Source organism: Arachis ipaensis, chromosome B4, assembly GCF_059453495.1.
Source record: "Arachis ipaensis isolate K30076 ecotype BB chromosome B4, ASM5945349v1, whole genome shotgun sequence".
NCBI classification, from domain to species: domain Eukaryota; kingdom Viridiplantae; phylum Streptophyta; class Magnoliopsida; order Fabales; family Fabaceae; genus Arachis; species Arachis ipaensis.
The window spans coordinates 81813461-81827433 of record NC_142439.1 but is presented as its reverse complement, the minus strand read 5'-3'; the positions used below and the strand labels follow the sequence as shown (position 1 = coordinate 81827433).

The window sequence follows — 13973 nt, the reverse complement described above, 5'->3', positions numbered from 1 at the left end:
TTCGATTGACAATTCTCAAATTGGAAGTTAACTAGATTGAGCATTTTTTTTCTGCTTTGAATAATTCAGTACAAGTTATTTGTTGAATTTTAATTTCTGCACTCGGTTACATGCTTTCTTTCTTTATGCCTTTAAATTCAAGCAACTAACTCACTGACTCACTAACTGTTTGAATTAATTCCTCAATTGCTCTAACCATACTCTTCCATTAACCAAGAGTATTTCACTTGTTTGTTGCCTGTGCTGTGTTCTTGTATGACAGGTAGGAGAGGAGAGACATCAACTCCTCCATATACCGAACCAGAGAGGACCCTTCATAGACTTAGAAGGGAAGCAAGAGGGAAGAGAATACTGGGAGAAGAAGAATCTGAAGGAGAATCTGAGGACAATTTTGAGGAAGCTCTAGATCTCAACATGGATAGAGAAGTTCACAACCATGAGAGAGCTGATGGAAACAATGCCATTCCTGAGAGGAGGGTTCTTAGTTCATACATAAACCCAACCTCTGGGAATTGTGGTAGCAGCATCCAGAAACCACCCATTCAGGCTAACAATTTTGAACTCAAACCACAGCTAATATCACTTGTGGAGAATCATTGTTCATTTGGTGGAAGTGCTAATGAAGACCCAAACCAACATCTCACAAAATTCCTGAGAATTTGTGACACTGTGAAGTCCAATGGAGTCCAAGAAGATGCATATAAACTGCTTTTGTTCCCATTTTCACTTAGGGACAAGGCAGCTAAGTGGCTGGAATCATTCCCAAGGGGGAGTCTAACAACATGGGATGAGGTGGAAAGCAAGTTTCTGGCACGTTTCTACCCCCCACAAAAGGTCAATAGGCTTCGATCTGAGGTTCAGACTTTTAGACAACAAGATGGTGAAACTCTCTACGAGGCATGGGAGAGATTCAAGGACTTGACAAGGAAATGCCCACCAGACATGTTCCATGATTGGGTGCAATTGCATATTTTCTATGATGGACTCTCTTATGAATCAAGGAAGGCTGTAGACCATTCATCAGGAGGTTCATTGAACAGGAAAAAGACTGTGGAAGAGGCCATTGAAGTGATTGAGACAGTGGCTGAGAATGAGTACTACTATGCATCAGAAAGGCACAACACTAAGGGAGTCATGGAGCTGAACCATGTTGATACAATTCTAGCCCAAAACAAGGTGTTTGCCAAGCAACTAGCAGAGCTTACCAGGCAACTAGAAACAAAGCAAGTGGCTGCAATACACACACAAGATCAAGAGGAAGTAAGCATTGAAGGAGGTGATTGGGAAGAGGCCAACTATGTGGGAAACCAACAAAGGCAATCATATGATCCACATTCCAACACTTACAACCCAGGATGGAAAAATCACCCAAACTTTGGGTGGGGAAACCAACAAACCCAACCACAAAACCACAAACCTTACAACCACAACCAGTATAACAATTCCACGTACCAAAATTCAAACCAAAGATCATACCAAGCCACACAAAACACTTACTCCCAACCATCATATCATGGCCAAAATAATCAACCTACCCAACCTAATCCGAACCAACAATTTCAAGATCAATTAAACCGGATAGAAGGAATGCTTGCTACCATGAGTCAAGACATAACCGAATTGAAAGCTTTTAAGGAAGAAGTAAATTCTAACCTGCAAAACCAAGGAGTAGCCATCCAGAAGCTAGAAAATCAAATTTTGTATTTGTCTAAGCAAAACCCTGGGACAAGCGTTTCTCATGCTGCCAAGGCTATTACAAGGGAAGAATGTAAGGCCATCACCCTCAGAAGTGGAAAGAATCTAAAGGAGATCTCAAAGAAAACCATAGAGGATGAAGCAAGGGAACATGTGAAAGACGAGGAACAAGGACAATCTTTTACACAGTCCGCAACAAAAGAAAAAGAAAAAGAGGTCCTGAAGCCGTATACACCTAAAGCACCATATCCTCAACGTTTGATGAAAAGTGAAAAGGATGGTCAATTCTCCAGGTTCTTGGAGATTTTCAAGAAGCTCCAAATCAACATTCCGTTTGCTGAAGCAATAGAGCAAATGCCACTCTATGCAAAATTCTTAAAAGAATTAATGACCAAGAAGAGAAACTGGAGAAATGAGGAAACTGTGTTGTTAACTGAAGAATGCAGTGCCATCATTCAGCACAAATTGCCTCAGAAATTGAAGGACCCAGGCAGTTTCCAAATCCCCTGCATCATAGGAGAAGTCATGGTGGAGAAGGCCTTGTGTGACTTAGGGGCCAGCATCAATTTGATGTCGCTAACAATGATGAGAAGAATGAAGATTGAGGAAGCCAAACCAACCAGAATGGCCCTCCAATTGGCAGATCGAACTTTTAAATTCCCTCATGGGATAGTTGAGGATTTGTTGGTGAAAGTGGGAGATTTTATATTTCCTGCTGATTTTGTGGTGTTAGATATGGAGGAAGAAGCCAAAGCTTCAATAATTCTGGGAAGACCCTTCCTAGCCACTGCTGGAGCCATCATAGATGTACAAAAGGGTGAACTCACTCTTAGACTACATGATGAGAAATTGGTGTTTAACGTATTCAAGGCAATGAGCTATCCATCAGAATCACTAAGGGAATGCATGAGGGTTGATGTAGTGGAAATTGCAGTACAAGAAACCTTTGAGGAAACAATAAAGGAAGTGGCAGAGGAGGAGTTCACCAAGGATATTGAAGTTAGTGACATAAAGGCTGCTGAAACAACCATGCCAAGCATGCCAGAGAGAGTGAAAGAAGAGAAGGAAGCACCAAAACCTGAGCTCAAAGCATTGCCCCCGAATCTCAAGTATGCATACTTGGGTAGTGATGAAAGTCACCCTGTTATCATTAACTCTGCCCTGAGCCAAGAATAGGAAAAAGAATTGATCAAGGTGCTACAAACTCATCAAGATGCCATTGGATGGACTCTAGCCGATTTGAAGGGGATAAGTTCATCCATATGCATGCATAAAATCTTGCTAGAAGAGGATGCTAGACCCTCCATTCAAGCTCAGAGAAGATTGAACCCCGTCATGAAAGAAGTGGTACAAAAGGAAGTCATGAAGTTATGGCAGGCAGGGGTAATCTACCCCATTTCTGATAGCCCATGGGTTAGTCCCATCCATGTAGTTCCCAAGAAAGGTGGCATAACTGTGGTGCCAAATGAGAAGAACGAACTCATACCCACAAGAACCGTCACTGGGTGGAGGATGTGCATAGACTACAGGAAGCTCAATGAAGCCACCAGAAAGGATCATTTCCCACTCCCATTCATGGATCAGATGCTTGAAAGGCTTGCCGGACATGCTTACTATTGCTTTTTGGATGGATATTCAGGCTACAACCAAATAGTAGTTGATCCTAGAGATCAAGAGAAAACATCATTTGTTTGTCCATATGGAGTTTTTGCTTATAGACGCATGCCCTTTGGATTGTGCAATGCACCTGCCACTTTCCAAAGATGCATGCTGTCCATCTTTTCGGACATGATTGAAAAATTTATTGAGGTCTTCATGGACGATTTTTCTGTGTTTGGAGATTCTTTTCCTAGCTGCCTACACCACCTTGCCTTGGTGCTTAAGAGGTGCCAAGAGACTAACCTAGTATTAAACTGGGAAAAGTGTCATTTCATGGTCACAGAAGGAATAGTCCTTGGCCACAAAATCTCTAATAGAGGCATGGAGGTGGACAGAGCTAAGGTGGAAATCATTGAAAAACTACCTCCACCAAGTAATGTCAAGGCAGTTAGGAGTTTTTTGGGACACGCTGGTTTTTACAGAAGGTTTATTAGAGACTTTTCTAAAATAGCCAAACCTTTGAGTAACTTGCTTGTCTCTGATACACCCTTTGTATTTGATAAAAATTGCATGCTAGCCTATGAACTTTTGAAGCAAAAACTTTCCTCTGCACCTATCATTGCCCCACCTGATTGGAACTTACCTTTTGAACTGATGTGTGATGCATCAGACCTTGCTATTGGGGCAGTGTTAGGACAAAGGAAAGACAATTTGGTACATGTGATTTATTATGCCAGTAAAGTCTTGAATGCTAACCAAAGGAATTACACAACCACTGAAAAAGAACTCTTGGCAATAGTCTTTGCATTTGACAAATTTAGATCCTATCTCATTGGATCTAAAGTCATTGTCTTCACTGATCATTCAGCTTTAAAATATTTACTTGCTAAACAAGAATCTAAACCAAGACTTATTAGATGGGTTCTTTTGTTGCAGGAATTTGACATTGAAATCAAAGACAAGAAGGGTGTAGAGAACAAGGTGGCAGACCATTTATCAAGGATACCATGTGAAGAAGGAAGCACACAAAGCACACATATAAATGAGTGCTTTCCTGATGAACAACTCATGGTAATTCACAAAGCACCCTGGTTTGCAGACATAGCAAACTTCAAGGCCACTGGGAGTTTACCGTTGGAATTTAACAAACATCAAAGGAAGAAATTGGTAAATGATGCCAAATACTTCATCTGGGACGAACCATACTTGTTCAAAAAATGTTCCGATGGCATACTCAGAAGATGCATATCCGAGGAAGAAGGAAGGGAAGTCTTATGGGACTGCCATGGCTCCACTTATGGAGGGCATTTTGCAGGAGAAAGAACAGCAGCTAAGGTGTTGCAGTGTGGTTTTTATTGGCCCACTATCTTCAAAGATGCAAAAGAATTAGTGAAGCACTGCCATGAATGCCAGAAGGCGGGGAACCTGCCAAGAAGAAATGAAATGCCACAACAATTCATTCTGGAACTTGAATTGTTTGATGTATGGGGGATAGATTTCATGGGACCATTTCCCTCCTCATACTCAAATAATTACATTCTTGTGGCAGTAGACTATGTCTCCAAATGGGTTGAAGCAATAGCAACTCCAACCAATGATAATAAGGTAGTCATGAACTTCCTCAGAAAACACATTTTTTGCCGTTTTGGGGTTCCAAGAGCAATCATCAGCGATGGAGGAAGCCACTTCTGCAACAAACCATTAGAGGCATTGCTTCTAAAATATGGAGTCAAACACAGGGTAGCCACACCATACCATCCACAGACAAGTGGGCAAGCCGAAATATCTAACAGAGAACTCAAAAGGATCCTGGAAAAGACTGTGGGAACTTCAAGGAAGGACTGGTCGATTAAGCTAGATGATGCTCTTTGGGCATATAGGACAGCTTTCAAAACACCAATTGGGATGTCTCCTTACCAACTAGTATATGGAAAAGCTTGCCATCTGCCACTGGAGTTGGAGCACAAGGCATACTGGGCCTTGAAACTTTTGAACTTGGACAACAAAGCTGCTGGAGAAAGAAGGATGTTGCAAATTCAAGAGTTGGAAGAATTCAGAGCGGAAGCTTATGAGAATGCCAAAATTTACAAAGAAAGAGCAAAGAAGAAGCATGACAGCAACATAGCCCCAAGGAAATTTGAAGAAGGACAAAAAGTATTGCTCTACAATTCTAGGCTGAAGCTATTTCCAGGGAAGCTAAAATCAAGGTGGTCTGGACCATTCCTTGTCACCAAGGTCTCCAAATATGGACAAGTAGAAATCATGGAAGAAAAGTCACAACGAACCTTCATTGTGAACGGTCAAAGACTCAAACATTACTTGGGAGATGTGGAGGAGAAGGACAAAGTTAAATATCACCTCAACTGAGGAAGCTGACCGTCAAGCTAATGACGTTAAAGAAGCGCTTGTTGGGAGGCAACCCAACCTGAGGTAATACCTCTTTGCTGTTTCTTTTATTTGTTTCAATAAAAAGGGTGAAGTAGTTTCTGTGCATTGCAAAGAATTAAGTTTGGTGTTTCACACCAAACAATGAATTCATGGATCAATAATTCAAAGGGGAATGTGTGACTCTAAGTTTGGTGTTCCACCATAAAGATCAACTGAACACAACAACCTTTGAATTATATGAAAGGAACAACCATTCTAAGCAGTCACAGAAATGCTTAAAACCCTTAGTAGCAACTTCATTCCAAGAGAACTCAAGGATTCAAAGAACAGAGAAGTAAGTGGGAGACTAAGTTTGGTGTTCACACACCAACCTAAGACTCCGATACTTACCCACACATAGTTGAGCTAACCACTCAAGTGCTTGAGAAGCAAGCAACTTCATCACTCTTTGCAGGAAAGGAAACAAGAATCTTAAAGCATGAAGCAACATTTAGGAGAAGAAGGAGAAATCAAATTGTTTCCTGACAACAAAGAGAAAACAAGGAATTTCACAAGGTGGTATTGTTCCTTGATAATTCTTTAAAAAGGGCAAACAAAAGCATGCGTGTTCTGGTTTAAACTGTAAATGTTGAATCTTTCTGGAATGTGAAGTTTTTAGTATATTTGTCTGTTTATTGCGTGAATGCCTAGATGTTTGGATATAACTCCACCTTCTTAAACAAATGCTTGCCATGCTTGTTCTGTTTCCAAAAATAAAAGAAAAGTTGAACAAAAGTAACTTGGCTCAATTAGTGACAAATCAAGTAGAATTAAGTGGTGGTATGCATGCTTGATTGTTTAGTCAGATCACTAAAAATAGAGTGTAGAATTATCATTTTTTATGTAGAAATTGAAAACTGTCTATGGATCTTGATGAATAAACGTCTTTGAGCATGAAAAAGAAAGAAAAAGAAGAAGAAAAAGCCACTGAAAAAGGGTAACCAAAAAGCAAGAAAATTGAGAAAATAAGCTAGGCACCAATGGTTTGAACTTCTGAGACAAATGCCTGTGGTGTTCATGTATTAAGGATATGCTTGGATGAATAGGTTCTGAGGAGTGTTTCAACACTTGGTAACTTGGGTTAACTAACCCGGGATTATCAACCAAAAGTCCATTATCAAGAGCAACCTAAATACAAAACATTTAGTCACACAAAGAGGTGCTGGGCACCAATGTCTCAAGAAGAAATGTGAACTAAAATGCCTAAAGTGGATATGTGTAGTGCACTGATAAGAAAAAGAAAATGCCAAAGGCTTGTGCAACACATGACACTAAGCAAACAAGGAGCAAAGGAACTCTAAGAAAAAGAAAAGAAAAACAAAGAAGAGAAAAGTGCCAAAGACATAAGAATAACAAGAGGCCATAGCAGTGTTTGATGGATGCAATGAAAAAGTGATAATCTTACCTGATAAGTATGAAAAAGTGATGCTGCAACTTTCTGCATAAAACCCTTCTGATGAACTTCAAATGCTTGCTAATATAGCCAATGTAATTGCTTTCTGTTTCATACTTTCTTCTCAAATAACTCAGGACTTGCTTAGGGACAAGCAAGTATTAAGTTTGGTGTTGTGATGCCAAGGCATCGTAGGCTAGTTTCACTAGCATTTTTCTGTTAGTTTTAGTTGTTTTATGCATTTTCTTGAGCTTAAAGTAACCAAAAATGGTTAAATGAATAACAAAGCAATGAACCATCCAAACAGTATGATTTTAATGCAAATTCCATGAGTTTAGTTATATTACTTGAATGCTATGAATGGAAGATTTCTCATGAAATTTTGCAAGACTTTGATGCAATTGTTTGGATGATTTCAGGGAAGAAGAGGCTAAGCAAGGAAGCAACAAAATCAATAAAGGAAGCTTGAATATCACATGTGGAGTTTAAGTTCCAGTTTAAGCCTAAACTGGAGCTTAAACGCCAGAATCAGGAAGGCTAAGAAATGCTGGAATTGAAGTTTAACCTCCAGTTTAACCTTAAACTGGAGGTTAAACGCCAGAATGAGAATGCCACTCAGGAAGGAGTTCCACGTTTAACCTCCAGTTTAACCTTAAACCGCCAGGGAGCCATTTCCACGTTTAAGCTCCAGTTTGACCTCAAACTGGAGCTTAAACGTGTTCGACCAAGTTTTCTCCTCCAGGGTTGCTTTCTCCATTTCCACGTTTAAGCTCCAGTTTAACCTTAAACTGGAGCTTAAACGTGTTCGACACCTCCAGGGCTACCCTTCTAAGCTTCCACGTTTAACCTCCAGTTTAACCTTAAACTGGAGGTTAAACGTGTTCGACCTCCAGGATGCCTCCTTCCATTTCCACGTTTAACCTCCAGTTTAACCTTAAACTGGAAGTTAAACGTGTTCGACCTCCAGGGCTGCCCTTCCTATCTCCACGTTTAAGCTTCAGTTTAACCTTAAACTGAAGCTTAAACGTGTTCGACTACATGACTCTCCAGGGCTGCCTTCTTCCATTTCCACGTTTAAGCTTCAGTTTAACCTTAAACTGAAGCTTAAACGTGCTTCTACAAAAGGCCTCACTGGAAGTGTCTGGCGTTTAAGCTGCAGTTTAAGCTTAAACTGCAACTTAAACGCCACTCTTGGAAAAGGTTTCTTGGCCAAAAATATTGCGGTTTAAGTTAGTATTTGAGCACAAACATTAACTTAAACTTACTCTGGTATGAAACCCAATTGAATATCATGGTTTATGGGATTGGGCCTGAAGGATTGATGAGTCTGAAATTTCAATTTATTGAGTCATGTGTCATTATTTGATTATCACTAAGTTGGCTCAATGAATGTTACAGAATTTGGATCAACAGCCTCATCAAGATTATGGATCATAAACCCAAGGCAAAAGGAAAGCATGGAGAGGCCTCAAAGCCCAAGAAACACAACAGAAGCTCAATATAGAAAGTGTATAAATAGGATAGAATTGAAGTGAGGAGGGACTTTTACCTTCACTTTTAGCTAGTTTTCATATCTTTGTAATTGAATTCAGAGCTATGACTCACTAAACCCCCTTTCATTGGGTTAGGGAGCTCTATTGTAATTCAATGAATCAATAATAGTTTATCTTCTTCTTCAATCTTTTCTCTTGAATTTTGTTAGAAAGCTTCTCGATCTAATTCCATTGGGTAGTTGTCTTGGGAAAGAAACTACCCATAATTGGAATCCTTCGGAACCTTGGGAAAGGAATGGAGGATTCATGCTAGAGAAGCTTTCTCACAGTGAATTGGATTGGGGTTTGGATGGATATTGTGACATGTAATCCTACCAAATTGTGGTTCATGAAACTGTGTGGTATAATCAGTGATCGAGCATCATCTCTTCTTATGAACATTTAAACCAAGGGATTGGGAATTTGTTCATTTTTAGAGAGAATTGGTGAGCCAAGGGATTGGGATCCAATCATATAAGATTGCCAAGCAAAATTCAATGAACGCATTGCTTGAGGAAGAGATAAACATGTTTTGATTCGGAGATCTCAATATCTCCTATAACCCAATGAATCCCCCAATTCTGATTTACATCTTCTCTTTACATTCTGCAACTCAATTCATGCAATCACCCCCATTCCCTTTTAATTTCAGCAATTTAGTTTCTGCTCTTTAATTCATGCAATTTAAGATTCCGCCATTTCAATTTCTTGTCATTTACTTTTCCCGCCAATTTTACATTCCGCAATTCTCATCTCAATCTTGATTCCGCTCAACTAGAACACACTTCTAATCCGAATTGCTCACTCAACCAATCCTTGTGGGATTCGACCTCACTCTATTGTGAGTTTTTACTTGACGATAACCGGTGCACTTGCCGGAAGGAATTTTGCCGATCGTGCAATTTCCTAAATCGTAGCATAACTAGTTTATGCGCATCAAGTTTATGGCGCCGTTGCTGGGGATTGGTTTTCGATTGACAATTCTCAAATTGGAAGTTAACTAGATTGAGCATTTTTTTTCTGCTTTGAATAATTCAGTACAAGTTATTTGTTGAATTTTAATTTCTGCACTCGGTTACATGCTTTCTTTCTTTATGCCTTTAAATTCAAGCAACTAACTCACTGACTCACTAACTGTTTGAATTAATTCCTCAATTGCTCTAACCATACTCTTCCATTAACCAAGAGTATTTCACTTGTTTGTTGCCTGTGCTGTGTTCTTGTATGACAGGTAGGAGAGGAGAGACATCAACTCCTCCATATACCGAACCAGAGAGGACCCTTCATAGACTTAGAAGGGAAGCAAGAGGGAAGAGAATACTGGGAGAAGAAGAATCTGAAGGAGAATCTGAGGACAATTTTGAGGAAGCTCTAGATCTCAACATGGATAGAGAAGTTCACAACCATGAGAGAGCTGATGGAAACAATGCCATTCCTGAGAGGAGGGTTCTTAGTTCATACATAAACCCAACCTCTGGGAATTGTGGTAGCAGCATCCAGAAACCACCCATTCAGGCTAACAATTTTGAACTCAAACCACAGCTAATATCACTTGTGGAGAATCATTGTTCATTTGGTGGAAGTGCTAATGAAGACCCAAACCAACATCTCACAAAATTCCTGAGAATTTGTGACACTGTGAAGTCCAATGGAGTCCAAGAAGATGCATATAAACTGCTTTTGTTCCCATTTTCACTTAGGGACAAGGCAGCTAAGTGGCTGGAATCATTCCCAAGGGGGAGTCTAACAACATGGGATGAGGTGGAAAGCAAGTTTCTGGCACGTTTCTACCCCCCACAAAAGGTCAATAGGCTTCGATCTGAGGTTCAGACTTTTAGACAACAAGATGGTGAAACTCTCTACGAGGCATGGGAGAGATTCAAGGACTTGACAAGGAAATGCCCACCAGACATGTTCCATGATTGGGTGCAATTGCATATTTTCTATGATGGACTCTCTTATGAATCAAGGAAGGCTGTAGACCATTCATCAGGAGGTTCATTGAACAGGAAAAAGACTGTGGAAGAGGCCATTGAAGTGATTGAGACAGTGGCTGAGAATGAGTACTACTATGCATCAGAAAGGCACAACACTAAGGGAGTCATGGAGCTGAACCATGTTGATACAATTCTAGCCCAAAACAAGGTGTTTGCCAAGCAACTAGCAGAGCTTACCAGGCAACTAGAAACAAAGCAAGTGGCTGCAATACACACACAAGATCAAGAGGAAGTAAGCATTGAAGGAGGTGATTGGGAAGAGGCCAACTATGTGGGAAACCAACAAAGGCAATCATATGATCCACATTCCAACACTTACAACCCAGGATGGAAAAATCACCCAAACTTTGGGTGGGGAAACCAACAAACCCAACCACAAAACCACAAACCTTACAACCACAACCAGTATAACAATTCCACGTACCAAAATTCAAACCAAAGATCATACCAAGCCACACAAAACACTTACTCCCAACCATCATATCATGGCCAAAATAATCAACCTACCCAACCTAATCCGAACCAACAATTTCAAGATCAATTAAACCGGATAGAAGGAATGCTTGCTACCATGAGTCAAGACATAACCGAATTGAAAGCTTTTAAGGAAGAAGTAAATTCTAACCTGCAAAACCAAGGAGTAGCCATCCAGAAGCTAGAAAATCAAATTTTGTATTTGTCTAAGCAAAACCCTGGGACAAGCGTTTCTCATGCTGCCAAGGCTATTACAAGGGAAGAATGTAAGGCCATCACCCTCAGAAGTGGAAAGAATCTAAAGGAGATCTCAAAGAAAACCATAGAGGATGAAGCAAGGGAACATGTGAAAGACGAGGAACAAGGACAATCTTTTACACAGTCCGCAACAAAAGAAAAAGAAAAAGAGGTCCTGAAGCCGTATACACCTAAAGCACCATATCCTCAACGTTTGATGAAAAGTGAAAAGGATGGTCAATTCTCCAGGTTCTTGGAGATTTTCAAGAAGCTCCAAATCAACATTCCGTTTGCTGAAGCAATAGAGCAAATGCCACTCTATGCAAAATTCTTAAAAGAATTAATGACCAAGAAGAGAAACTGGAGAAATGAGGAAACTGTGTTGTTAACTGAAGAATGCAGTGCCATCATTCAGCACAAATTGCCTCAGAAATTGAAGGACCCAGGCAGTTTCCAAATCCCCTGCATCATAGGAGAAGTCATGGTGGAGAAGGCCTTGTGTGACTTAGGGGCCAGCATCAATTTGATGTCGCTAACAATGATGAGAAGAATGAAGATTGAGGAAGCCAAACCAACCAGAATGGCCCTCCAATTGGCAGATCGAACTTTTAAATTCCCTCATGGGATAGTTGAGGATTTGTTGGTGAAAGTGGGAGATTTTATATTTCCTGCTGATTTTGTGGTGTTAGATATGGAGGAAGAAGCCAAAGCTTCAATAATTCTGGGAAGACCCTTCCTAGCCACTGCTGGAGCCATCATAGATGTACAAAAGGGTGAACTCACTCTTAGACTACATGATGAGAAATTGGTGTTTAACGTATTCAAGGCAATGAGCTATCCATCAGAATCACTAAGGGAATGCATGAGGGTTGATGTAGTGGAAATTGCAGTACAAGAAACCTTTGAGGAAACAATAAAGGAAGTGGCAGAGGAGGAGTTCACCAAGGATATTGAAGTTAGTGACATAAAGGCTGCTGAAACAACCATGCCAAGCATGCCAGAGAGAGTGAAAGAAGAGAAGGAAGCACCAAAACCTGAGCTCAAAGCATTGCCCCCGAATCTCAAGTATGCATACTTGGGTAGTGATGAAAGTCACCCTGTTATCATTAACTCTGCCCTGAGCCAAGAATAGGAAAAAGAATTGATCAAGGTGCTACAAACTCATCAAGATGCCATTGGATGGACTCTAGCCGATTTGAAGGGGATAAGTTCATCCATATGCATGCATAAAATCTTGCTAGAAGAGGATGCTAGACCCTCCATTCAAGCTCAGAGAAGATTGAACCCCGTCATGAAAGAAGTGGTACAAAAGGAAGTCATGAAGTTATGGCAGGCAGGGGTAATCTACCCCATTTCTGATAGCCCATGGGTTAGTCCCATCCATGTAGTTCCCAAGAAAGGTGGCATAACTGTGGTGCCAAATGAGAAGAACGAACTCATACCCACAAGAACCGTCACTGGGTGGAGGATGTGCATAGACTACAGGAAGCTCAATGAAGCCACCAGAAAGGATCATTTCCCACTCCCATTCATGGATCAGATGCTTGAAAGGCTTGCCGGACATGCTTACTATTGCTTTTTGGATGGATATTCAGGCTACAACCAAATAGTAGTTGATCCTAGAGATCAAGAGAAAACATCATTTGTTTGTCCATATGGAGTTTTTGCTTATAGACGCATGCCCTTTGGATTGTGCAATGCACCTGCCACTTTCCAAAGATGCATGCTGTCCATCTTTTCGGACATGATTGAAAAATTTATTGAGGTCTTCATGGACGATTTTTCTGTGTTTGGAGATTCTTTTCCTAGCTGCCTACACCACCTTGCCTTGGTGCTTAAGAGGTGCCAAGAGACTAACCTAGTATTAAACTGGGAAAAGTGTCATTTCATGGTCACAGAAGGAATAGTCCTTGGCCACAAAATCTCTAATAGAGGCATGGAGGTGGACAGAGCTAAGGTGGAAATCATTGAAAAACTACCTCCACCAAGTAATGTCAAGGCAGTTAGGAGTTTTTTGGGACACGCTGGTTTTTACAGAAGGTTTATTAGAGACTTTTCTAAAATAGCCAAACCTTTGAGTAACTTGCTTGTCTCTGATACACCCTTTGTATTTGATAAAAATTGCATGCTAGCCTATGAACTTTTGAAGCAAAAACTTTCCTCTGCACGTATCATTGCCCCACCTGATTGGAACTTACCTTTTGAACTGATGTGTGATGCATCAGACCTTGCTATTGGGGCAGTGTTAGGACAAAGGAAAGACAATTTGGTACATGTGATTTATTATGCCAGTAAAGTCTTGAATGCTAACCAAAGGAATTACACAACCACTGAAAAAGAACTCTTGGCAATAGTCTTTGCATTTGACAAATTTAGATCCTATCTCATTGGATCTAAAGTCATTGTCTTCACTGATCATTCAGCTTTAAAATATTTACTTGCTAAACAAGAATCTAAACCAAGACTTATTAGATGGGTTCTTTTGTTGCAGGAATTTGACATTGAAATCAAAGACAAGAAGGGTGTAGAGAACAAGGTGGCAGACCATTTATCAAGGATACCATGTGAAGAAGGAAGCACACAAAGCACACATATAAATGAGTGCTTTCCTGATGAACA

The 13973-nt window shown here is 40.4% G+C and overlaps 2 non-coding genes across 2 annotated transcripts; both read right to left on the bottom strand.

The window, feature by feature from the left end:
* Positions 1-840: 840 nt before the first annotated feature.
* Positions 841-944, bottom strand: LOC148568126 (small nucleolar RNA R71). Its single transcript, XR_015882519.1, has one exon. It is a non-coding gene; the product is annotated as a small nucleolar RNA R71 (small nucleolar RNA).
* A 9511-nt stretch (positions 945-10455) lies between these two features.
* On the bottom strand, positions 10456-10559 carry LOC148568125 (small nucleolar RNA R71). The gene has a single exon (XR_015882508.1). It is a non-coding gene; the product is annotated as a small nucleolar RNA R71 (small nucleolar RNA).
* Positions 10560-13973: the final 3414 nt, after the last annotated feature.